Source organism: Macaca nemestrina, chromosome 1 (assembly GCF_043159975.1).
Source record: "Macaca nemestrina isolate mMacNem1 chromosome 1, mMacNem.hap1, whole genome shotgun sequence".
Taxonomy (NCBI): domain Eukaryota; kingdom Metazoa; phylum Chordata; class Mammalia; order Primates; family Cercopithecidae; genus Macaca; species Macaca nemestrina.
This window is the reverse complement of record NC_092125.1, coordinates 127595085-127621172: the sequence shown is the minus strand read 5'-3', so window position 1 is coordinate 127621172 and position 26088 is coordinate 127595085. Positions and strand designations below refer to the sequence as shown.

At 34.6% G+C, this 26088-nt stretch overlaps 1 long non-coding RNA gene across 1 annotated transcript; it reads left to right on the top strand.

Moving 5' to 3' along the window:
* Window positions 1-1769: 1769 nt before the first annotated feature.
* Window positions 1770-20885, top strand: LOC105489195 (uncharacterized). The gene is made up of 3 exons (XR_011609129.1): window positions 1770-1908; window positions 2015-2081; window positions 20763-20885. It is a non-coding gene; the product is annotated as an uncharacterized lncRNA (long non-coding RNA).
* The last annotated feature ends 5203 nt before the right edge of the window (window positions 20886-26088 follow it).

Below are 26088 nucleotides of genomic sequence, written 5' to 3'. Positions count from 1 at the left end.
GTAAAAATGCTTTAAACAAGTAAAAACACTTTTATATTGGGGGTCCAGAATACATAAAACATAGATGGGGTTAGGGAGGGTTAGAACATTTTATGAACGATTGATTTTTGAAGGATGAATTGAATTTTACTGTTAAAGAAAGCAGTATAAAAGGCGGAATAACTATAATGTAAAAATACATTCTTTCAGAAAAATATTAGCGTGTTGAAGGAGATATGAATTATTCCATATAACTAAAACATAAAGTTTAAGATGGCAAGTAGAAATAGATGAGGCTAAAATGACAGGAAGCTGCCAACTCACAGAGGGATGAAAACATAAAAATAATTGTAACTTCCTTTTAAGGAAGATGGAGAAAATTGAATAATTTTAATCTTTGGATATAACTATCTCAAAATTTTGATATATGATATAATGGAATAACCAGCTTAGCATTTTAGCAAGGTCAAGCTGGCAACTGTGTATGAACCGGAAGTGGATGAAGAATAGAGAAGAATGCTAGGTAGGAGGCTGTTGAAATAACTTGAAATAACTTAAAATAACCTAAAAGGAAGATGATAGAGGTTTGACTGAGGTGATAATGGGATGGATAAAATAGAGTAAATTATAAGGACTATAGTAATGATAGCTAATCCTGTGTGTAAAATAAAGTGCTCACTATGTGCCAGAATTTATTCTAAGTGTGTGTGTGTGTTTACTTATTTAATGTTCACAAAATACATGCACAAAGTACTGTTGTTCTTCCCAATTTATATGAGAATACTAAAGCAAGGAGACAATTACATCGCTCAGGATCAAATAACTAGAAAGAAAGATCTGGAACCAAGATTTGAAGTCCGACATTTCTGCTCCAGAGTCCTTTCTCAGAACTACTACGCCATATTGACTTGCTTAATAGAGGAGATGTAGGACAAAGGACAAATAGAAAGAGTTTATTCACTAACTAAAATGAATTGCAAAGAAAAGATACAATTTATCCATACATTTAGTTTGTGGAAGAAATTAGGTCATTACTTTATATTAACTACATATGTGAAGGAAAAGTCTGTTTATTTAAGGGTCATAAGACCATAACCAGGAACTGAACCTTTCTGGTGGTAACTTATTCCAATTCCTGGAAGAGTATATGTGAAAAAAAAAAGAAGTAAGTACTCAAAGAATTCCTTAGAATTACTTTACAGATTAAAGATTACAAATGACTGTAATTATAATTGCTGCCTACCTGTACACACACAAAAATATATTATTTTTCATTAAGACTACGAAAATAACTGACTTCCTTAAATCGTATTTACCCTTGATTCCTAGAAAAAGGACTCAAAAATGCAAACACAATGTCATTCTTGCCACCTCGTCCGTTTACTTAGTAACCAGCAAATGACTGAAGAAGGGCATGTAGTTAAGCGTTTCTCTAAATTAATTCATGTGTACAAACAGGGTACAGATACACTTTAAACTGGTGTTCTGATAGTCGATGTTCTCACAGATTTTTTATTAGAGCCTGAGGTGCTAATGTTAAACACCCCTAACACCTACAGTTGGGAAAGAGACCAGCAAATACTGTGAAATTCACAGAAATACAAAATTTCTTGTAGTAAAATAACTCTGCAAGGGAGATTTAAAAAGAATGTTCACGTCCTTAAAATAATTTGAGCACAAACTTGGCTGTATTTGTGTAACTGTCATCTATGCTAGAAACAATGATATCATAACCTGTTTCCAGCGGCCCTCTGATTCTAAATTCTACCTAAGAACTGACCTAGATTTCCTGAGAACGCCCTCTGGGTGCTGGTTTGCCTGACTGCTCCTTCCTTGAGTTTCAGAGCTCCTTGTTCATTAAACTTACCTACCTGCTTATTCTGAATTTTCTCTCCCCAGTTCAGTACTTTTCGGAGAATCAGGTTACAGGTACATTTCTTATCAACATTCTATGGAGAGAGCTGTAGTAAACACTGCGTTTGTACTGGTTGTAACTGTTTGCCATTTAATTTTAAATCTACCTTCTGGCCTTTAGGACCTGTCTAAATCTGTCTGCCAGGAAGAACAAGGAGCATTATCACCTCTTCACAGTCTCCATCACGGTAATGAACTTCAGGCTATGTGGATATCGTATTCTCTCAACTTCTCTCCTAAAAACCCAGTCTGCCTTTGTTGTTTTCACTTTTTTCTACTTATTTATCTATCAGAGCAGTGTTGTACAGGATATGGTTTGTGAGAAACCCAATCCGGGGGTTCCAATTAGAAAGAGTTGAATGAAACTATAAGCCAGGATAACTGCAATCTGTCTACCATTAATATCTTACACTCCAAGTCTGGTCAGTGTTGAACAGGTGAGAGGCGTATAGGGAAAAATAAAAAGACTTGTTCAGTTACTCTTGGTATGTAAGTTAGGCCAATTCAACTGCTCCCCCTTCCTGCTTCACAAATAAGCTTTGGTATAGCTCCTCCCTCATAACTATCATACTACAAATATGGCATATTTTATAACACTGCTCTCATTACAATTGTACAAAATTAAAACAGTTTAAATTTTTAACTGTAACAAGTAACACAAATGAGGTCACACGGGATGATATATCACCTTTAAAACAACAGGAAAATTATCTTTTATGTCTATGAATCAAAATGAAACCTATTTAGATGCTTTTCAGTTGCAATCCACAAACTACACAGTAAGAAACACAGACTAGGGTATTTATTGTATTTAATTTCTCATTATCCTTTGTTTGCGTGACTTTGATTTTGTGTTTAGATAATGCTTTAATACGATATTTTTTTTACTATCATTACAGCCACCCGTTCCTATTTGCTAAGATTCAATGAAAAAATATTAGCCGTGTTTTAGTCAGGATATTCCCAAGAAACAGGAACAACGGGTGTGTGTGTGTGTGTGTGTGTGTGTGTGTGTGTGTGAGAGAGAGAGAGAGAGTGTGTGTGTGTGTATGTCTGCATAGAAAGAGAGAGAGGAAAATTAAGATTGATTTTAAGGAATTGGCTCCCATGATTGTGAAAGTTCGAAAGTAAAACTGTGGAGTAGGACACTAGGCTGGAGACGCAGGATGAGCTGCAGTGGGGGTTCAAAGGCAGTTTACTGGCAGAATTCTTTCTTGTTCCAAGGGAAGGGTGGGATCTTTGTTCTATTAAGGACTTCAACTGTTCAGATGAGGTCCACGCACATTATGAAGGCAATCTGTTATACTCAAAATTCACCAAGTAAGATATGAATCTCTTCCACAAAACACCTTCACAGGCACATCCAGAATAACATGTAATAAAATATCTTGTCACCATGATCCAGCCACACTGACATAAAATTAACGTTATAGTCACCATGTAGATTTCAAAAATGAATACATAAATAAATTAAGAATAGCATATATTCATTTGTCAGCATTCTTAATTATACTATTTATTAAAATATATGGTAGAGTTAGTTTCCCTTTACCTTCTAGAATTTTTTTCCCTTGTGGAAACAGTTTTGGTTACTTTATATTCTATGGCTATTTCAGTTCAATTCAACTAAATTAAACGTATGCCCACAAGCAATATAGGGTAAAGTCAGAACTAATATTTTTCTTTATTAAGAAAGGAGAAGATGTCTCTCTCTTTTCTTATAATTTTTAACAATTTGCCAAATTGCAAAATGCATTAAAACATTCTTAGATATTACCAAAAATTCTTAATTTACCTAGACCTACTAACTCTGGCTGAATGATGATGAATTTAATAAGCTGTGGAACACATCAGTTTCTCTCGTGCGGTGATTTTTCAACATCTTATCATTAATTTTCTTGAGAAATAATCTACATTGTCTATAGATTTTTAACATAATTTAGTAAATGTATAAAAAAAAACACAATTTCCTAAATATAGTGTATTTATTTTAAATCTTAGTTTATTTTCCGACAAAATAGAGAGGTTCAAATGATTATCTCTAAAGTCCCTTATGTTCTCAATGTTCTATCCTTCCCTATCTTCAGCATCATCAGACCACATATGAGGCAGAGGGTGAACTGTGATTAAGTCTGAGGTGTATGGTAATAACAGCTGCCGTTCATTGAGGACCTTAGTAAGTGTTTGCCATACACATCTCCCGTAATCTCTTCAGCAAATCTATGGATCAGATATTATTATGAAGCAATATAAATTATTGTTGTCACACAGCTACCACTTTGAAGGGTAAAGTGAAAACAGGCATCTTAACCAAGAAAAGTAAATGCTGTCTCTAAGGTTATTGAAACTACCGAAGACTTAGTTACTCTAACTGTGTGAAATTACTTTTTTATATAAGCACTTCTTAATTTTTTTCATTACTTCACTATCTTATATATTGCCAATCAAAGTAATTGCCCATTTCTGGTTGCTAAATTGATGAATCACATTGTGTAAAAATTATTATCCTCAACTTTTCTCAAAGACATTAATCTCTGCTTGATATTCAGGTCTTTTTACAAAATATAACACTTCAATTTGTCATTTTTCATATGCCTGCTGTGGTCAGTAAGCTGATCTATTGCTGAGAAATACTAGGATCATTATTTGTAAAATGATTGATAGTTGTGAATCACATAATAATTAACTTTCGCTTGAAAGCTCAAGCCACTCAGAAGTGTGAGAAGGAATTGTTTTAAAATAATGATTAAGTCAATCAGTTTTTAGTAAATAAAAAATAGTTCTGCAACAAGTTGAATGCTCACTTATAATTAGGCCAACATATAACAATTTATCTCCTCTAGGGATGACTGATTCCTCTTCAACCTTCTTAATTAGTAGTTGTCTAAATTTTCTAGTTCTGGGCTAACATACATTGGGGAAAGGGCACCCTTTTCAATAATTGGTTCTGGAAAAATTGGATAATCAGATGTGGAAGACTAAAACTGGACCTCTATTTCTCACCATATACAAAAATAAACTCAACATGGATTAAAGACTTATACATATGACTCAAAACCATAAAAATTCTAGAAGAAAGCGTATGAAAAACACTTCAGGGCATTGGTCTAGATAAAGATTTTATAGCTTAGGCCTCAGAAGCACAGGCAACAAAAACAAAAAATAGACAAATGGGACTGTATTGAACTAAAAATCTTCTGCATAGCCAAGATCACTGTCAATACAATTAAGACACAACTTGTTGAATGGGAGAACACATTTGCAAACTATTCATCTGACAAGAGACTAATATCCAGAATATATAAGTAATTCAAACAACCCATACAAAAAAAACCCCACAAGATATCCAATAAAAAGTGGCCAAAGGACATGAATAAACATTTCTCAAAACAAGATCTACACATGACCAACAGGTATAAGAAAGAATGTTCAACATCACTAATCATCTGAAAAATGCTGAGTCAAAACCACAATGTGATATCATCTCATCTCAGTTAGTATGGCAATTAAAAAAAAACAGAAATAACAGAGGATCCAGATAAGAGGGAACTCTCATACATCATTGATGGGAATGTAAATCAGTATAACCACTATGGAAAAAATATAGAGATTTCTCAAAATACTAATACTAGAGGTAACATATGACCCAACAATGCCACCACTGGATATTTATTCAAAAAATAAAATAAAATAAAACATTCCATAAAGGGATACCTGCACTCTCATATCTATTGCCACATTAGTCACAATATGAAAAATACGGAATCAACCTATATCAGTCTATGTGCCTATCAGTTGATGAATGAATAAAGAAAATCTGACATATATACACAATGGAATACTCTTTGAGCATAAAAAAAGAGAAATCATCTTATTTGCTACAGTATGGATGGTACTGGAGCTCATCATATTAATAAAATAAGACAAGCACAGAAAGACAAATATAGCTCGCTATCACTCCTAAGTGGCAGCTAAAAATGTTGATCTCATAGAATTAGGGAGGGCAACGGTAGATAACAGAAGCTGGAATGATTGTGTGGGTGGGGATGGAGGGGATACAGAGAAGTTGGTTAATAGGTACAAACATGCAGCTGGATAGAAGGAATGATTTCCAATATTTGATAGCAGAGTAGAGTGACTATAGTTAACAATAATGTATATGTATATCAAAACTAGAAGAGAGGACTGAACTGTTCCCAACACACAGAAATGATAAATTTGTGAGGTGATGAATACTCCCAAAATACCCTGACGTGATCCTTACATGATGAATGCATGTAAAAAAATATCACATATAGATATCATATATGACATAGATATATATGTAGAAATATTATGTATTGAAAGAAAGAAAGAAAGAAAGAAAGAAAGAAAGAAAGAAAGAAAGAAAGAAAGAAAGAAAGAAAGAAAGAAAGAAGGAAAAGAAAGAAAGAAAGGAAAGAAAGAGAAAGAAAGAAAGAAAGAAAGAAAGAAAGAAAGAAAGAAAGAAAGAAAGAGAAAGAAAGAAAATGAAAAAGAAAGAAAGAAAGAAAGAAAGAGAAAGAAAGAAAGAAAAGAAGAAAGAAAGAAAGATGGAAGAAGTGAAGAGAAAATATGAAAACATTCAGAATACAGAAGGAAGTAATGGCATTATAAAATCAACTTGAAAACGAATTATTTAAAATTAAGAAAGTGATCTCATGTACTGTGAAAATTATATTCTAACTTTGTATAGCAATCAAATAGATATATAATGGGAGACAAAAAAGAATTTTAAGATGAGATATGAAACTTGGAAGAGATGACAGATGAGAAAAAATTATCACCAACATAAGTACCATTTATGTTTTTGTGGGTCATTTGAATAAAATTATTACTGGAGTTAAATTATAAATAAATAAGCAGACCAACAAATCTAGGAGACAAAGAAAGTAAACCTTTAAATCACAAAATAATACAAATTATCTTATCAATAGGCAATTGGGAATATCACAGAAATTATAGAAGTTATAATGTTTTAGAAATAATTCAGTATTCATTTTTGTTTAAAATGAATTCTTTAAAAATTAATGTAAATCCCATAAATGATTTAAAGCTCTCTTTTAAGCCAGTAGAGAACATTTTATTTAATGAAGAAACATTAAGGAATCTCAGTAATATCTGAATTATATCAAAAATAATCATTCTCACAATTATCACTTTTTCTGGAAATTATAGCTGAATGCAATACATGACAAAATTGTATGTATAATGATATATAGAGAGATAAAAACATACACAAGTATTTATACATACTGTAAAAGAAATGTGTGTGTTTATGTGTGTGTGTATAGGAAATAAAAATCATTATAATTTGCAAATGATTTTAGAGTTATTCTAGAGAAAATAAAATACAAAAAGAAAATTGAAGAACCCAAGATGATCGTGAGTATGTAACTAAGTATTCCCAAATCAGTTATTCCAATATTACAGTAAATATCTGTTTAAATATGATATTTTTTAAAAGTATGAAACAATGAAAAAATGTAAAATAAATAGAAATACAATTAGTAGGAAAGGTTCTTGATCAGGATAAAGAAAACTAAAATTTTACTGAAGTGCATAAATAACAATCTGATAAGTAAAGAAACACACAAATATCCTGATTTGAAAAATAAATATATTAAAAATGTTCATTATTTTAAATCAATTTATAAATTATAGTGAATGATTAACAGAATCTATAACAGATTACATAATTGTAAAATGTTCCTGGAGCTTATATATAAAAAGGTAGCCAAGATATTGTTGAAAAAAATAGAATGATTCACATTATCAACTATAAAAAAGTACTATAAAACTTCCATAAGGAGAAGGTTTTAATACTGTCAAAATAATTGTCTTAAGATAATTTTTAAAATAGACAAAAACATGTAAATCTATCTTTATATATTACTAAAGTAGGAAATGTTATCATTGAGGATAAAATGAATTATTATATAAATGATTAGACAACTAAATATTTAGCATACAAAGTTCCATTTCTTATCCCCCATGCCCATCCTCCACACATAAATCACAGGACTAAAGTGCCAAAACTTTAAAAAAAAAAAGTATGAAATGATCATAATTGAATGTTTATCACATATCAGTCTTACATCCATAATGTATTTTCTGAAATATTTTACCTATTATAATTACATTTCAGAAAAATATTCAGTTACATAGAAAGTTATTTGCAACATGTTATAGTTTATATCAATATATCAATAACAATTATTTATCAAGGACAGAATTTTTAGACAGTTTTACATTCTTTAATTTTTTTCTGTATTTTGTAAAATTTTCACAATGTGTATTTGAAATGTTAAAAAATTGTAAATGAATATATTTGCTTATTTAAATAGAGAAAATATTTTTATTTGGCATCACACTTTGTCATAAAATGTGCATATACTACAGTTATAGTTATCTATAACTAGCCTTCTATTTAATATATGATCCATATAATAGATGAGTAAATAAAGGTAAAAAATGAAACAACACACTGATGAACTGAGTTTTTATTACATTCTCTAAAGCAAACATCTCTTCTCTAGTAATTTAATCTTTTAGCCCCACTTGTAAGGTCAAATCTTTTTTGCTTAGTCTCATTTATTTTTTGATATCTTTCAAATTCTGATAATGTGAATAGGTTGCAATGTGAAGCAAGATTTTTTGCAGGAGAAGCAAGATTTTTGCAGGAGAAGCACGATTTAATGACGTTGGTGTTGTACTCGAACTATTAATGAACAAATGATACCCTGACTGAGTTAGACACATTCTAAAACCTAGAAGGAGATGATGTAGTCAACAATTCAGAACGTATGTAAATATAAAGGAATACATTTGATTGCTTCTCGGCCTTTTGGCTAAGATCAAGTGTAGGAATACATTTGAGAATATCAATAATGTTTAATGCAACAACGAATTTTTACTGATTGCTTTCTTAACATCAGCTGTGAAGTTATTTTTATGACTTTGCAAAATTTTGTGAAAAATCACAGCAAGACTAACATTCATTTTTTTCTGTACTACAAGTGTGTTTTTAATTATGTTTTTCTATATTGTCTTATGAATCTAAAATATTTTCAACATTTGTCTTTCAGAATTTAATACAATTTATTTCAGAATTTAATACAATTACAATATTTTCATACAATATAGTATACAATTATTTTTCCTATGAAGTCCTTTAATGACCCTCTTCCTATATCACAAGTATTTAGGTACATACATATTAGGTAACTGGAACTCTTCAAATTTAAAATTCTAAGAAGTATTCATGACAAACTTTCTATGAAAGATACAGGATAAAATATTATCTTGTATATATTGATCACTTCTATATACCTTTTGTCCCACAATGGAATGTAAGCTTGTTGAGTTTCCCTATTTGGTTTTTGTATTCTACAAAAATGCCATTATACACATTTAAATATTTATTGAGTAAAATCACTAGTTAGCGTAATTTAAAAAGCACAGAAAGGAATTTGATGTGTAATAGATTATTTTGAGGGATTACCTGCAAAGGATAAAAGAAAGAAGAGTATGCAGGGAGAAACAACAGCTTATGATACTGTTCTGTTACCAGTGAAAGGGACAGAAAGGGAATTATTGGGTAAGAATATTAGGCTGCAACACATTTCTAAGAAAGTTTCAGCTAGGCAAACAAGCACTCCCTGAGTTAACATTGCTCAATTTAGAAGTTCTGAATCCCATCCTAATGGGCTGGCACTAGTATCCACATTGGGCTTAGTTATTGGTTGAGAGCAAGCCAGGTTATACATGGCCTTGAAACGAAATTATGGTTACTCCAAAAGAAAAGCGACTGGGGCTATGAATCAGTTATGCTCCCTGTAGCAGTTTCCTGTGAAGGAGAGCTTAAATGCTAATTCTGACAGCAATAAAACTATATTAAAAACTACATATTAACAGGTGAACATTTGATCAATGAATAAGCAAAAGTCAACTCTCTATGATATATACATATATCAAAACATCACATTTATTTACCCAGTGAATAGACCCAGCAATTGTTTGTCAATTAAAAAAATAAATATGTGTAGTTTTTAAAAGTCAATTTTCTGATGGCACCAAAATTCCATATACTATGGTTAGGCTTTGTGTCTTCACTCAAATCTCATCTTGAATTTTAATCCCAAGAATCTGCCAAATCCCCCAAATCCCTATTTGTCGAGGGAGAGACCTGGTGGAGGTAATTAGATCATGGGGGCAGTTTCCCCCATGCTGTTCTCATGATAGTGAGTTCTCACGAGATCTGATGGCTTTGTAAGTGTTTGCTAGTTGGTCCTGTGGTCATTCTCCTTCCTGATGCCTTGTGAATGTTGTTCACTTCCCCTATGCCTTCTATCATGATTGTAAATTTCCTGATCCCCCACCCCCAGACATGCTAAACTGTGGGTCAATTAAACTTCTTTCCTTTATATACCCAGTCTCAGATCATTCTTTATAGCAGTGTGTAAACAGGCTAATACAGTAAATTGATACCACAGAAAGTGGGGTACTGCTATTAAGATACCCATAAATATGGAAGTGATATTGGAACTGGGTAACAGACAGAGGTTGAAACAGTTTGGAGGGCTCAGAAGAAGACAAAAAAAAATGTGAGAAAGTCTGAAACTTCACAGAAACTTGGAGGGCTCAGAAGACAGGAAGATATGAAAACATTTGGAACTTCATTGAGACTTGTTGAACGACTTTGACCAAAATGCTGATAGTGATATGGACAATGAATGGCCTAGGTGGCCTCAGATGGAGATGAGGGACTTGTTGGGAACTGGAATAAAGGTGACTCTTGCTATGTTTTTGCAAAGACACTGGTGGCATTTTGACCCTGCCCTAGAGATCTGTGGAACTTGGACTTGAGAAAGATAATTTAGGGTATCTGGCAGAGAAAATTTCTAAGCAGCAAAGCAATCAAGAGGTAACCTAGGTGCTCTTAAAAGCATTCAGTTTTATATATTCACAAAGAAATTGTTTGAAATTGGAACTTATGTTTAAAAGGGAATCAGAGAACAAAAGTTTGAAAAATTTGCAGTGGGATGATGTGGTAGAAAAGAAAAAACAATTTTCTGGGGAGAAATTCAAGCCAGCTGCAGGACTTTGCCTAAATAATGAGGAACAGAATGTTAATCACCAAGACAATGGGGAAAACATCAAGGCATGTCAGAGACCTTCTCAGCAGTCCCTCCTCTCACAGGCCTGAGGCCTAGGAGGTAAAAATGGTTTCATGGGCCTGGACTCTGCTGCTCTGTGCAGCCTAGGGACTTGGTTTTCTGTGTCCTACCTACTCCAGCTGCAGTCATGGCTAAAAAGAGCCAAGGTACAGTTTGGGCCATTGCTTCAGTGGGGTGCAAGCCCCAAGTCTTGGTAGTTTGTGTGGTGTTGGTCCTGCCAGTACATGGAAGACAAGAATTGAGCTTTGGAAATCTACACCTAGATTTCAGAAGTTGTATGGAAATTTCTGGATATCTAGGCAGAAACCGTCAGGGTTGGAGCCCTCATGGAGAATTTCTGCTAGAACAGGGCAAAAGGGAAATGTGGGACTGGAGCACCCACACATAGTACTCACTGGAGCACTGCCTACTGGAGCTGTGGGAAGAGGGCCACTGTTCTCCAGAACCCAGAATAGTAGATCTACTGACAGCTTTCCACCTGGAAAAGCCACAGACACTGAACACCAGCAATGAAAGCAGCTGGGAGGGACACTGTACCCTGCAAAGCCACAGGGTTGGAGCTGCCCAAGGTCCTGAGGTGCTCATCTCTTGCATCAGCATGATCTGAATGTGAGACATGGAGTCAAAGGAGATCATTTTGGATATTTACAATTTCATGACTCCCCAAATGGATTTCAGAATCACATGGGACCTGTAGCCCCTTTGTTTTGGCTAATTCCTCCCATTTGGAACAGGAATATTTACCCAATGCTTGTACCTGCATTGTGTCTTGGAAGTAACTAATTTGCTTTTGATTTTATAGGTTCCTAGGTGGAAGGGTCTTGTCTCAGATGAGACTTTTGGACTTGAACTTTGGGGTTAATGCTGGAATGAATTAAGATTTGGGGGGACAGTTGGGAAGGCAGGATTGGTTTTGAAATGTGAAAGACACATGAGATTTGGGAGGGGCTGGGGCAGAATGAGGAGGCTTTGTGTCCCCATGAAAGTCAAATCTTGACTTTGTGTCCCCATAATCTCCAAGTATGAAGGAAGAGAATAAGTCGAGATAATTGGATCATGGGTACATTTTCCCCCATTCTATTCTCATGATAGTGAGTGAATTCTCATGAGATCTGATGGCTTTATAAGTGTTGTGTAGTTTCTCTTGTGATCATTCTCCTTGCTGCCTTGTGAAGAAGGTGCCTTGCTTCCCCTTCACCTTCTGCCATGATGGTAAATTTCCTGAGGCCTCCCCAGCCAGGCTAAAATGTGAGTCAATTAATCTTTCCTTTATAAATTACCCAGACTCATGCAGTTCTTTACAGAAGTGTGAAAAAGGACTAAAGCACCATATTTGATAGTCTGGTTTTTAAAGATTACTGTTATGTAAAACACGTGTTAAGTGTTATGTGTCGTCTTAACTAGACTGAGCTAAACTTTTGAGAAGTTCCTATCTTGTGTGTTTCTAATTTGGACACATTAGAAGGTTGCTGGGAGAAGATTCTTGGGAGATTTGCAGGGTAAATGGAAGGTAGCAACCATTTAATATCTCTCTCTTTCTCTCTCTCTCTCCCCTCTCGAGTGTGTGTGTGTGTTCTCTGTGTAAGTCACACACACACAGAGACACACACACACACGTGTTTGTTGATCTGATGACTCATTTCAATGTCTTGAAGCAGTAGCCGGATCTGCAGCTGTTCTACCTATTCTTGTGTTTTCCTTCAGCATTTCTGACTCCTTGGAAAGGTTCAGTTTTCTGACACAAGGCCCCTGCTTCTGCAAGATACTCTTAATACCAAAGTCAAAAGCAAGAAGAATGGCTGGCTGGTTTCAGTTTAGGGTTCCAGTTTATTTAATCATTGCAGCCTGCCTTTGATATTCCCCCTTCACATCTATCAACTGCTTACCCTGCAACTTCAAGATTACACATCATATGTGGATACAGAAAGCATTATAAAGGCTTTTTAACAACCTCCTGTTGTATGAGGCTGATTTCCTGCAACAAAAATAAATAATATATAGCCAAGTGGTTTTGCTCCTCTGGTTGAACAATGGCTGCCGGCTGATACAATAGGGATGTTGTTTGGGCCACAGTGCTTTATTATATAACAAAATATAACTTGAAACCTGGGACAAAATAGAAGACAGAGATGATTACTTATTATGTGTTTTTCAGGAAGAAAAAGCTGATATGCTTTTAATAATTTCCTATTATATTTTAAGAATATTCTTTGTCATGTTTCATTCTTGTCTTTTGGTACCTAGCCCACATTTAGTAATAAACAATAACCCAGAAAATTCACATTTCACTGCAACATCACAATACCAAAGTCCATGACCAGATGACAGTCACACTTTGTTTAACATCTATTATACTACTATTTTGTCATTCTTCATTTTTCTTTCAAAAATAAACTTGGTGGTCCTCTCCTAAAGACACACATATTCCCACTGCTGTCTATTCTTTTGTACCTTCTAAAACATATTGACAAAATATTTAAATCTGTTGAATTTAGGCAGAGAGCATTTTTTATTCTCATCTTAAGGCCATTTTATAACACAAAGTAGGAGTAAAGAAAACACATCTAATTATTTCATACGTCAAATACTTAAAGAATTACTGTGATGTTTTTCTATGAACTGTCTTCTCAATAAAAACAATTCAATAAGTGACAAGTTACTTTTATTTTTAGAGATTCTTACAATTTATAACACATAACAAATGTATAAATGAATTAACTTTCATCTTCAAAATCAGCTGTTTTGACTGTTCTAGGATAATAGAGGTAGGTTTCATAAATATGGTTCCTTTGCTAGCTGACACCATGTTAAGCCATGTTGGTAGAGGGTGCTCAAGAGACACCAGAGGAGGAGGGGGATTTTTCTTCCTGATGCCACTGTGTCTCACTTTCCAGATTTCTAAGCAGTGTGCTTTTTCCAGCACTTGGCTCTTTAATCTACACAGTTTTCTCTACCTCTAGGTGCCTGCAATGCACACTTCCTACAAAACCTGGCTTATGCAAAGTGCATAGGTTCTTTCCTGCTAGTTTCCTGAAGAGCACAGCTTTCTCCAGCACCTGACTTCAGCACAGTGTATTTTCTCAAGCATCCAGCGCCTGCAGATATGCCCCCATTATCTGCTTCCTTCTGATAGCAGCAGGATGAAACACTCATCAGCCTGCAAATCTCCCTGTCATCTCTCTTGGAAGCTTTGCAGTGGAATGCCACAGATGAGGCACCTTCACACAAACAGGCTCCCCAGCATTCATACAAGGGACAGCAAAGTGAGGGTTTTTTTTTTTTTTTTAAGTTCTAGGGTACATGTGCACAACGTGCGGGTTTGTTAATATGTATACATGTGCCACGTTGGTGTGCTGCACCCATCAACTTGTCAATTACATTAGGTATATCCCTCAATACTATCCCTCCCCGCTCCCCCCACCCCACAACAGGTCCTGGTGTGTGATGTTCCCCACCCTGTTTCCAAGTGTTCTCATTGCTCAGTTCTCACCTATGAGTGAGAACATGCGGTGTTTGGTTTTCTGTCCTTGCGATACTTTGCTCAGAATGATGGTTTCCAGCTTCATCCATGTTCTAATAAAGTGAGTTTTAAGGCACATCCCCTTTCCGTGGATGAGTTTCTCTTACAACCTAGAAAAAAAAATGTAGCAAGTCATACCACTGAGTCCCCTCCGTATCTTATGTGGCATCTTGTGATTTGAGGATATGACTCCTCCAAAAAGATCTCAATTCCAGTCTTGACATGGTGAAGAAGTCTCTTTCTTAGGTCCTTTTATTCCAGCCTCATGAGCACTAGCTAATTTCTATACCTGCTTTTTCTGTGTTATTTAATGCTCGCTTTAACTCTTATTAGCTAATTCACCATTCTCCAATCCCCTGACAATTATTCTTTATATTAAAGATTCTGTATTCAAATTACCTCATGGTTTCTCCTCACCACTTAACCTTAACAGATACAGAATTGATACCTAGATTAGTTTCAGTACCTAGATTCACAAAGATGGAAATTCGTGATTGACTTGGTTACACCCATAAGTGCAATGTTGGCCTTTATATCCATGGAAAATGGGATGTTAGTAATCATGTCATGTAATAACATCACAGTTCATGAAGTTATCATTTGTGGTTATATGTAATAAAATACAAACTGAAGCACACGCTTTGGAAGCACAATTGGATGCTTGCACTTGATGTTTATGGTGGTAATATGGCTACACACCGTGGAATAATGGATGAATACTTTTGCATACATTTGAGTAATTATACAAATAGAATGACAAGAACTGATCCATTAACTCTCAACTCTATTCACAGTCTGAAGACTAGAGAGCTTTCATGATAACCCGAAAACAACCTCTTATTTGTTGTTGTCCATAGAGCTAATATTGGTGAAAATTCAAAAGAAAAATTAATGTGCATGCTACTGGTATATAATATGTAAATACACAGCCTTGCCAAATTTTCATATAAAAGCTAGGCATTTCTTTCTTAATAATGTGATCCCGAAACTGGAAATGATGGTATATAGTTTAAAATACACATATACATATTTGTATACCAATTCATAGATTTTAGTAATTTTCTTAGTGTAAATAGTTCTTTCAGAACTGACTTCAAGACACTAACATGAAGTCACTAGGAACAGAATTGGAAAGAGTTGTGCAAAATCAGCACTCTCTGGCTAGTATGAACATCTCCTGCACATCAAGGATTCCACTCCAACAATGCGTGTTAAGACTCTCCCAGGGTTGACCTCAACAGTATGGTTATCAAATATTTTGAGTAAGTACTTGCTAAACGCTATGGTTAAATATGCATAGCCACAAGACATTTCGTGAAATAGAAGAAAATGAAGAGAAATTCTCGATATAAAGAAAGAAAAATAGTATCTATCTATCTATCTTTGATAAAACACAAAAATTATAAATGAACTAATTGCTTGATAACTGACCAGAATTCTTAGATGTTTCAACCTGCTTTAATTTACATGTTGGCCACAATGGTTAATATCATTTCAAGCCACAGGTCAGCCAGATATATAAATGAACACTGGCATATGTACAGACTGTTGGTATTGACATGAAATGTAGGATAATACAATTTGATTTAGAGATATAAAGATTTAGAGAGCTGAAATCACTCAACCCCCTAAAAGTATATCATAAGCAATGAGATTTATATTTTTATTTCATACTCTGTTATTTGATTTAAGCAATCCACTTCTATTTTAATTACCACCAATTTTAATAACTTACAATTCAATCTGATTTCAATCTACCTAGAACTATTATATATTTTATCTTAAATTTAAAATAGCATACCCCAAACCAAATAAATATAAAACTCCCTTTGAAAATAGAAAGAAGTGTGCATTATTCAAGAATAAAGAAAAAGCCAGGAAGCTTATGGTAAGTGAATATGTAAATATATCAATAAATAAAAAATAATGTTCATCAGGCAATATAGGGGATATACAGAAGACAACAGCAATGCCACATCTTTGTGCAACTCCTGCTGTGAATAAATACAAATCATCCAACATTCATAAAATCAAACATGTACTTCAATCATCCTTTACAAGAATATCTGTGCATTTCCAAGAAAGAAAGATATTCTGGAAACATACAAACTAATGCCTGCAAATTAATGTTGTATAGAATCCTGATCTCTCTCTCTGTCACAAGATTATAAAAGCTTGATTAAATAACAAATAAGGGGTTTTGTAGGGGATGAATTTAATCTTAGAACGACAAGAGAGAGCACTGTCTCTTCCGAGTATATCTTTACCTCAAATAATTTCAAATTTCCTCAAATAATTGTGTTATGTTGGCATATTTTGATGTAGTAGAAGAGCTCCAAACTGAGTGTGCTACGGAGTTTTAGGAAAAAAAAAAAAATCAGAAACACATGCAACAAAGGGAATTGTGAATGGAAAGCAAAGCATGACCTTTCACTGTGGCTGGTATGCCCCCTAATGCTGCACTTTGGATGGCATTCTTCAGGGCCATTTCAAGTGCTCCATTTAAAGCAGAATGGTTCTAAATCACTGGCACATAAAGTTTCTTCTAAAAGTGAATTTTCTGGTCACTAAACAGGCAACCTTCAAGACCAGACTAAGCAGGTTGTTTCCTTCAATATGCAGCGCACATTGAAAATGTGAAATATGAGGAAGGCAAAGCTAGGGTTTATTTACTCGTGGAAAAGAAAAGGAGAATTCACAGTAGAATTCATATTATTCTTATTATTCTATTTTCTTTTTATTATCTATGTTTCAAATACGGAAACCATCATTTTATTCCTAAGATCACCTTCTCTGATCTTTTTTCTCTATTCCATTGCAGGGCTTTTTTAAAACAAAAAAGATATTTCTTTAAACACAACTTAAAAATTCATGCAAAAGTGTGCACTAAGTTCTCAAGCCTCCTCTCTCTTTCCACACCTGCTCCCTCTCACTATGAGAATGTTGTACTTGTGGTTACTTCTGCATTTCTTACCTTCCTTCTTCTTCAAGGTAAGAAGAAGTTATTGTAGGGCTTTCTAATTTTTTTTTTTTGCTCTTGAACACTCATCATGGACACATACCCTAGTTCTGTCTGTTTTTTTAGTCTGATCTTTGGGTTTTACTGAATGCATTTTCAGATATATTTAAGAAAAGAAAAAGATTAATTTGTCAACTAATTGATTTGAGTAACTGTAAGCAAGATTGATGCCTGTGACCTGCTTAAATAATGATAAAGAGAGGCATAACCTGGAAGTCACCTTAGAGTTTAGAGTCTAGTGAAAAGATTAATATTGCTCATATAGCTATTCAAGTTAATGTAACATTGCAAAATTAGCAAGTGCCATGAATAAGAGACAATTGCCATGATACAAGCATCTGTTAGTGTATTGATGCATTCAGGGAAGACAAGAAAGTTATCCCTTTGGAACTGGGTTAGTGGCCTTGGGTGTGGATATGAATATGTTAACTTGATGAAGAAGGAAGGTAAGAAATGCAGAAGTAACCACAAGTACAACATTTTCATAGTGAGAGGGAGCGGGAGTGGAAACAGAGAGGAGGATTGAGAACTTAGTGCACACTTTTGCATAAATTTTCAAATTGTGTTTAAATAAATATCTTTTTGGTCTTAAAAGAAAATGGGATACCATGGAGATCTTTTAATAAGTAAATACCAAATGATCATATGTTTGCTTCAAAATTATTTATCTAGCTGCAGTGAGGATGAAAAATTTAAATAAGGGAAGAACTAATACCATTTCATCACTTAGAAATGGCCAGGTAGTCTCAGAAAAAGAATATGTTTACATGGAAGCCATTAGGTTATGGAGATGGAGGGATATGTGTGGATTTGAATAATTCCTTTCTTGTGTAACCACAGTATTAACATTTTGTTGATGTGCAGTTAAAATGTATCTACTTGTTTATTATCTGCCTACTTTGACATGTGGATATGTGTGTTTTTATCTATATAATCTATGCCCTCAATTAAATAACACATGACTTAAAGAAAATTTAAAAAAAATTCATTTCATGGTGTTATAAGGAGCTACAGATCTCAGTGTGTCAGGAAACAAGTCAATTTCCATAATACCCACACCAATACCAACCCAATCTGCTTAAAATATCATCAGAAATATCCCATCAGGATTACCAAATAAACTGCCTTCCCTAGACTTCCACATATGCTAATCTGTCTCCAATCCTAACATCTTTCCAGACCCCCAAAGTTTCCACTATGCCCTCTGAAATTCACAGCCTGTCATCTCCTATATCCTCAACCTCTTCTATGAACTTTTTAAAACATGTCTAATTAAAACCTGGCTTTCCACTAAGCAACTCATCCTTCAGCCATAAAGTCTTCTAACTATTGGCCCTGACTTTGGAAAAGGTGTCCTCTTCGTTCCTCCAAATCATTGTTTTTCCCTTCCCTCTAAAATCCATAAGGTTTAAAGATAATGGATTCAAATTCAATATTCAGTATTCAAACTATAAATCTTGTTATTTTAAGTATAAGTAAAATAACTTTTCCATAATCTGTCCTCTTGGAAAACTGACCTCCTCTCTCTTTTGGTCTTGCCCTCTATGATACCTGCATTTGCTTGTAACTTATGATTCCTTTTACAAATAAAAGCATTTTCTTTAATTATGATCTCTGACGAGTCCATTGAAAACTCTTTTTTCTCCCATTTGTCCACTTGCAATTTTCAACTATCGACTTTGTTTCCAGCGTTGTACAGCCCCGTTATATCCTCACTTATTTCCTCATGCAGCCTACATGAATTATTATTATATTCATCCTTATTCTCTATTATTCTGGCCTGGAAAAACAGCATCATTTCTAAATCCCATTTTCTGTCTACTCTGAAATTTCTCTAGGAAAGCTAAACACAGCTGGAAAAAAAATGACAACCTTGATGACTTTTCTTACTTTGAATTCATGACCACCAACATCAAATAGATACCAATTCTATTTGATCCATCAATTTTAAGACATTTACAGAATATATATTTACTCTTATACAAACTCCTCTCTCTCTTTAAACTTTATCTACCCTCTTTTCTTAAATCACAAGTAATAAAGGTGTTATCTATTTTCAAGTAAAAAACATATTTAATAAAAAGGGATTCTACCATTTCTCTCCAAAAATATATTATTATATTTGCATCTGTAAACATGCACTCTAATACCCATTTTCTTAGAAAAGATGGCAGCTGGGTTTTACTTTTGCATAAACCCCAACCTCATCTTCCTCTTTTCTCCTTAAGCGTATCCCAAGAGCATTCCTTGCTTCTCTTTGTTTTATCATTAATGTTAATCTACCTACTGGATTATTTCTATCAGCATACACACAGTACATAATATCTTCCTTTTTTAGTTACAATCTCTCTTATCTCAATATCCCTCTGTAGCTATTGCTTCAATCTATACTCCATTATATAGTTAATTGCTTCATAATTATTTTTTAAACCTATTACAACTAACTTTACTTCTCTCATTTCCTCTTGACCTCAGTTGAACCAAAGTTTTCTCATCATTCTACCAAATTATTCTCATCAAGCTCAGTGTAATTTGCCACAATAGCAAATTATTGCATAATAATTAAGAATTCCCTCAAGGACTATTTTTTCTTAAATTACCAAACCACCTTAATAAAAATCAGCTTGGATATTTGATATACATTCACCAAGAAAATCTACTGGTCTCCCAAATTTTTACATCTAATTATATGGTTTCTTAATTCTTCAAGTTATATATGGAAAATCTTAGAGTCATTGATATTCCCATCAGTCTCTTGTATTTATTTTCACAACAACAAAATACTTGGGATTTTCTTTATGCATATTGTGGTAAACAGTGAGCAACATGGAATATTTCTTCACCAGGGGGCTTTTAATACTCTAATCTAGACATATAAATTTATATGATTTAAAGGGGAATTGCCAACTAGACTGGTCATACCTAAATATCTGTTTTTCTAATTTTAATACATATTTATTCCTTAATATCTCTGTATATCCTAAGTACATAAAAATGTTAACTGTAAATAAAACAACCATGAAGAACACAGGCTTATGGAAGTGCTATAAATACAAAGTACACAAATTAGAATGCACAGACAAATATATTATTAAGAGTGAAAATACCAGAAGCTATTTTTTCTTTTTTTTAGATTGAGTCTCACTCTGTCACCAAAGCTGGAGTGCAGTGGCACAATCTCAACACACTGCAACACCCACCTCCTGAGTTCAAGCAATTCTCGTCCTTCAGCCTCCCAGGTAGCTGGGACTACAGGTGCGTGTCAGCATGCCTGGCTAATTTTTTAATTTTTAGTAGAGACGGAGTTTTGCCATGTTGCCCAGGTTGATCTTGAACTCCTGGCCTCAAATGATCAGCCCTCCTCAACCTCCCAGAGTGCTGGGATTACAGGTGTGAGCCACTTATTAATAGTTGTGTGACCATGAGAAATTAGTTAACTTTTTTGAAAACTGAAGTATCCCATATTGAACATATAAATACTTATATTTGATGGTCACTATCAGAATCATGAATGGTAATATTTTAAATAGCGAGCCATAGCTTTTATGCCTGCTAATATAGTTTGGGTATTTGCCCCCACTTAAATCTCATGCTGAAATGTAATTCTCAATGTTGGAGGTGGGGCCTGACAGAAGGTGTTTGGGCCATGGGGTCATATTCCTCATGGCTTTGTGCTGTCCTTGCAAAAGTAAGTCTTTGTGAGATTTGATTAACAGTGTGTGGCACCTCCCCATTCCCCTCTCTTCCTACTGTTTTTACCATGTGAAGCGCCTGTTCCTGCTTTACCTTCTACCATGAGTAAAAGCTTCCTGAGGCCTTACTAGAAGAAGATCCCAGCACTATCCTTCCTGTACAGCCTGCCACTCAAACTTCTTTTCCTATAAATTACTGAGTATCAGGTATTTATAGCAACTGCAAGAACTGTCTAATAGAGAAGATTAGTACCGAACAGTGGGGCATTACTATAAAAATACTTGAAAATATGGAAGTAACTTTGGAACTTGGTAATGGACAGAGGGTGGAAGTCTTTGGAGGGCTCAGATGAAGAAAGAAAGTTGAGGGAAAGTTTGGAACTTTTAGAGACTGGTTAAATGGCTGTAACCAAAATGGTGATAGTGATATGGACAGTGAAGGCCAGGCTTCTGAGGTCTCAGATAAAAATGAGAAATTTATTAAGAATGGAGAAAAGGTCACATGTGTGATGCCTTAGCAAGGGGCTTGGTTACATTCCATTCACGCCTTAGGGCTCTGTGAAAGTTTGAACTTGAGAGACATAATTTAGAGTATCCTGTGGAAGAAATTTCTAAGCAGCAAAGCATTCAAATGTGCCTCACTGCTTCTAACAGCCTATGCTGAGATGCAGGAGCAAATAAATGACTTAAAGTTGAAATATCTATTTAAAGAAAAGCAGAGAGTAAAAGTTTGGACATTTCACAGCCTGGGCATATGACAGAGGAAGAAAGAGCTGTTTAGGGAGAGGAATTCAATCAGGTTGTGGAACAACTACTTGATAGAAAAATTAGCATAACTGAAAGAGAGCCAAGTGTTAATATTCAGAAAATGGGAAAAAGCCTTGAAGGAATTTCAGTGCCCTTCACAGGTCCTATCACAGGTCCAGAGGCTTAAGAAGGAAGAAAGATTTCATGGGCCAGGCCCAGGGCCCTACTGCACTGTGCAACCTCGGGACACTGCTTTCCACATCCTGGCCACTCTGGCTCCAGCTTCAGCTCGAAGGTGTCTAGGTACAGCTTGAGATGCTGCTCCAGCTCCAGAGAGTACAAAATGTAACCCTTGGCAGCTTCCACATTATAGTGTTAAGCCTTCAGGCACACAGAATGCAAAAGTGAAGGAGGCTTGGAAGTCCTCACATTTTGCCCACAGGAAATTCCTTGTGGACAAATAACGGACAGTACTCAAAAGTCATCCCTCTAAGGTTCACCTGAGACAAATACATATCTGATTGCTTCCTCTGCCCTATCGTTTATGTAAAGATGCACATTTACTGAGCCAGACTAAATTTTGAAATCAGTGGAAGGCTGAACAACAACTCAAAAGACTGCAACCTATTGTCTCTTGTCTACTTCTAGCCTGAAAGCTCCCACTTCGAGTTGTCTTGCTCTTCTGGATCAAACTAATGTACATCCTACACATATTGATTGATGTGTCATAGCTCCCTGAAATGTATAAAAGTACACTGTACTCATGACCACCTTGGGCACAGGTTGTCAGGACTTCTTGATGCCAGAGTGCATCTGTAGCCTTGGCAAAATAAACTTTCCAAATTGACTGAGACCTATTGCAGATATTTTGGTTTAACAGTTTAATTGTGTCTTGGAAGTAAATAACTTGTTTTTGATCTTACAAGCTCATTGGTAGAAGTCTTGCCTTGTTTTAGATGAAACTTTGGACTGTGGACTTTTGAGTTAATGCTGAAACAAGTTAACAATTTGGGGAACTTTTGAAAAAACATGATCGTATTTTGCAATGTAAGAAGGACATGAGATTTTGTGGACACCAGGGACAGAATGATATAGTTTGGATATGTGTCCCTGCATAAATCTTATATTGCAATGTATCCTCAATGTTGGGGGTGTGGTCTGGTGGGAGGTGTTTGAGTCATGGGTGAAGATTTCTCGTGGTTTGGTCCCGTCCTTGTAATAGTGAGAACTGGTGAGATCTGGTTAAGAGTGTAACACACTCCCACCCTCACCCTACTCTCTCTCAGTTCTGTTTTAGCCATGTGAAGTGCCTGCTCATGCTTTGCATTGCACCGTGAATAAAAGCTTTTTGAGGCCTCCCCAGAAGTAGATGCTGACACTAAGCTTTCTGTACAGCTGCAGGACCATGAGCCAATTACACCACTTCTCTTATAAATTACTTCTTCGCAGCAATGCAAGAATAGCCTAATGCACCCGCCATGTAAAAAAGACTAAATAAAAGTTAGTAATCATTATTATTATTGGTGTAATTTTTAGATAATTTGCCAGATTCTTTTCTGAACTCTGTATTATATGCATTTTCAAACTTTTATGTGTTTTTTGAAGTGTATGATAAATATGTAGATTTTATATATATATATAAAATATTTTATATATATATATATCAGCCTTTGACTGAGATTGGGACTATTGCAGATCCATGCAAGATCTTAACTACAAACTCATAAGAAAACTTGGACTATAGACAATAAGTCATTCTTGTGTAAGGAAATAAGTGTATATTGCTTTAAATTACTAACTTCTGTGTTAATTTATCCTGCGACAATAAATAATTAACTGAAATATCAGATTTAAAAGGAAAAACAGAAGTCTGGTTTCGGACACTGTGGCAGAAGCCTGTGGTCCAATTCCACTTGGCCCAATTTATTTTAGCAAAGCTGTGGTGAACAGTTCCATAGTTTAGTGGTTTCCAACCAAGAATGTACCATAGTATTGCTCTGTTTTTGTTTTGTTTTGTTTTGTTTTGTTTTGTTTTTTTACTAGATGTAGGCACAACTCTGAAGTGCAAGGGAGACAAAAAGATTTTGCTTCAGATCATGTTTCTAAGGTATACAAATTAAAAATACTGTGTTTGAAATGCTGACTAGATGTCTAAGTTGTTGAGTAGGCAATTTAATATACTGTCTTTAATTCAATATAGAGCTCTGGGCTAAAGATAAATTTGATGGTTGTCAGAAAATATATAATATTTAAAGCTAAAAGTCTGGATGATCTTCTAAAGGAGTAAAGGCAGATAAAAATATCAAGTACAAGAAGTGTGTTATGAGGCACTTCAATAATTTTTGCTTCTAAATAAAACAGAAACTCTGATACTCTTATCTATTCTGCATTGTCAAATATTTTTCTTATGCTAGTATATAATATATACATACATGTGTATTAGACATCTCCAGAATATTAGGCCAATAGAATGTGGAGGTAAGTACATACGTAGGTAAGTAAGTTGTATATTTGCAAATTTTGTTTAAAAATGACTTCAAACATAAAAAGTTGTACAAATACAAATATTTTAAGAAATACCATTATATCTTTTATTCACACTCAGCCATTGTTAATATTTTGCTTCATTTTCTCTATCACTCATTTGCTTGTATACACTCTCTCACACTCACTTTAAATAGATTTATACCTGCATAATGTCTGAAATATCTGATGGTTAGTTGCTTATATCATGGTGCTTTACCTATAAATATTTCTATGTAGATTTCCTAGCAATTTGGATATTCTCTCATATAACCACAGTCCATTTAGAAAAATTATAACAGTATTTATATAATTACTCTTATATAAGTTGCTACTCATATTCCAAATTTGTTGACTGATTTCATGATTTTTTTTTATAGTATTTCCACCCCTTTAGTACAGGATCTAATTTAGGGTCAGGTATTTCAATTCTTCCTCATGTCTTTTAGTCTTTTTAATTTGGAACATTTTCATGGCCAATTTTTGTCACTTTGACATTGACATTTTTATGAAAACAGTATGCTAACATTTATTTTTCAAATACAGTATTTCTCAATTTCTGCTTTTTAGATGTTTCCTCATGATTAGGTTGAGGCTATGCATTGCTGATCAAAATACTCCATAGATGATTGTGTCTTCTCAGGATACAACATCTAGAAGCAAATCATGTCCATCTGCCACTCACAGTTGATGCCAGTCAGATTATTGAATTATTTTCCAATTTTTAATTACCATTTTGTTTTCATAGTTCTTTTTCCTTCCAACTAAAAAGCAGTCTGTTGGGACATTGGAATAGCTTCCTCCTTATTCAAACTTGCCTCTAAATTTATCTTCCAGTCTTCACTGTGTTGGTTAAAAAATGATACATTCATTGGCCAGGCACAGTAGCTCATGCCTGTTATCTCAACACTTTGAAAGGCCGACGTGGGTGTATCGTCTGAGGTCAGGAGTTTGAGACCAACCTGGCCAACATGGTGAAAACCCATCTCTACTAAAGTAGATATAAAAATTAGTTGGGTATGGTGGTGCACACCTGTAATCCCAGCTACTCTGGAAGCTGAGGCAGGAGAATCACTTGAAACCAGGAGGTGGAGTTTGCAGTAAGCTGAGATCACACCATTGTACTCCAGTCTGGGTGACAAGAGTGAAACTGCATCTCAAAAAAAAAAAAAAAAAAAAGACACATTTTTTTAATTTCAGCATTCCTTCTACATTTATAACTCTAGTATTTCACTGTGCAAAAGAGCCCTCAGTACTGATATATGTTTGTGTGGGTATGTGTGTGCAAAAAAAAAATTTGGCAGTATATTTACATATGTTTCAATACATATAACATTACTAAGTATGTAAATAATTAAATTGAGGTAGATACATGAATTCCTATATTCAATGTTTTATAATTAATTTCATTATCTGGGTCCTCAAATGGCCCCTATTTGCATAGTGGGTCCCCTTCAAGCAAGGTAGCTCCTGTTTCCTTGTGACTTGCCTCCATTC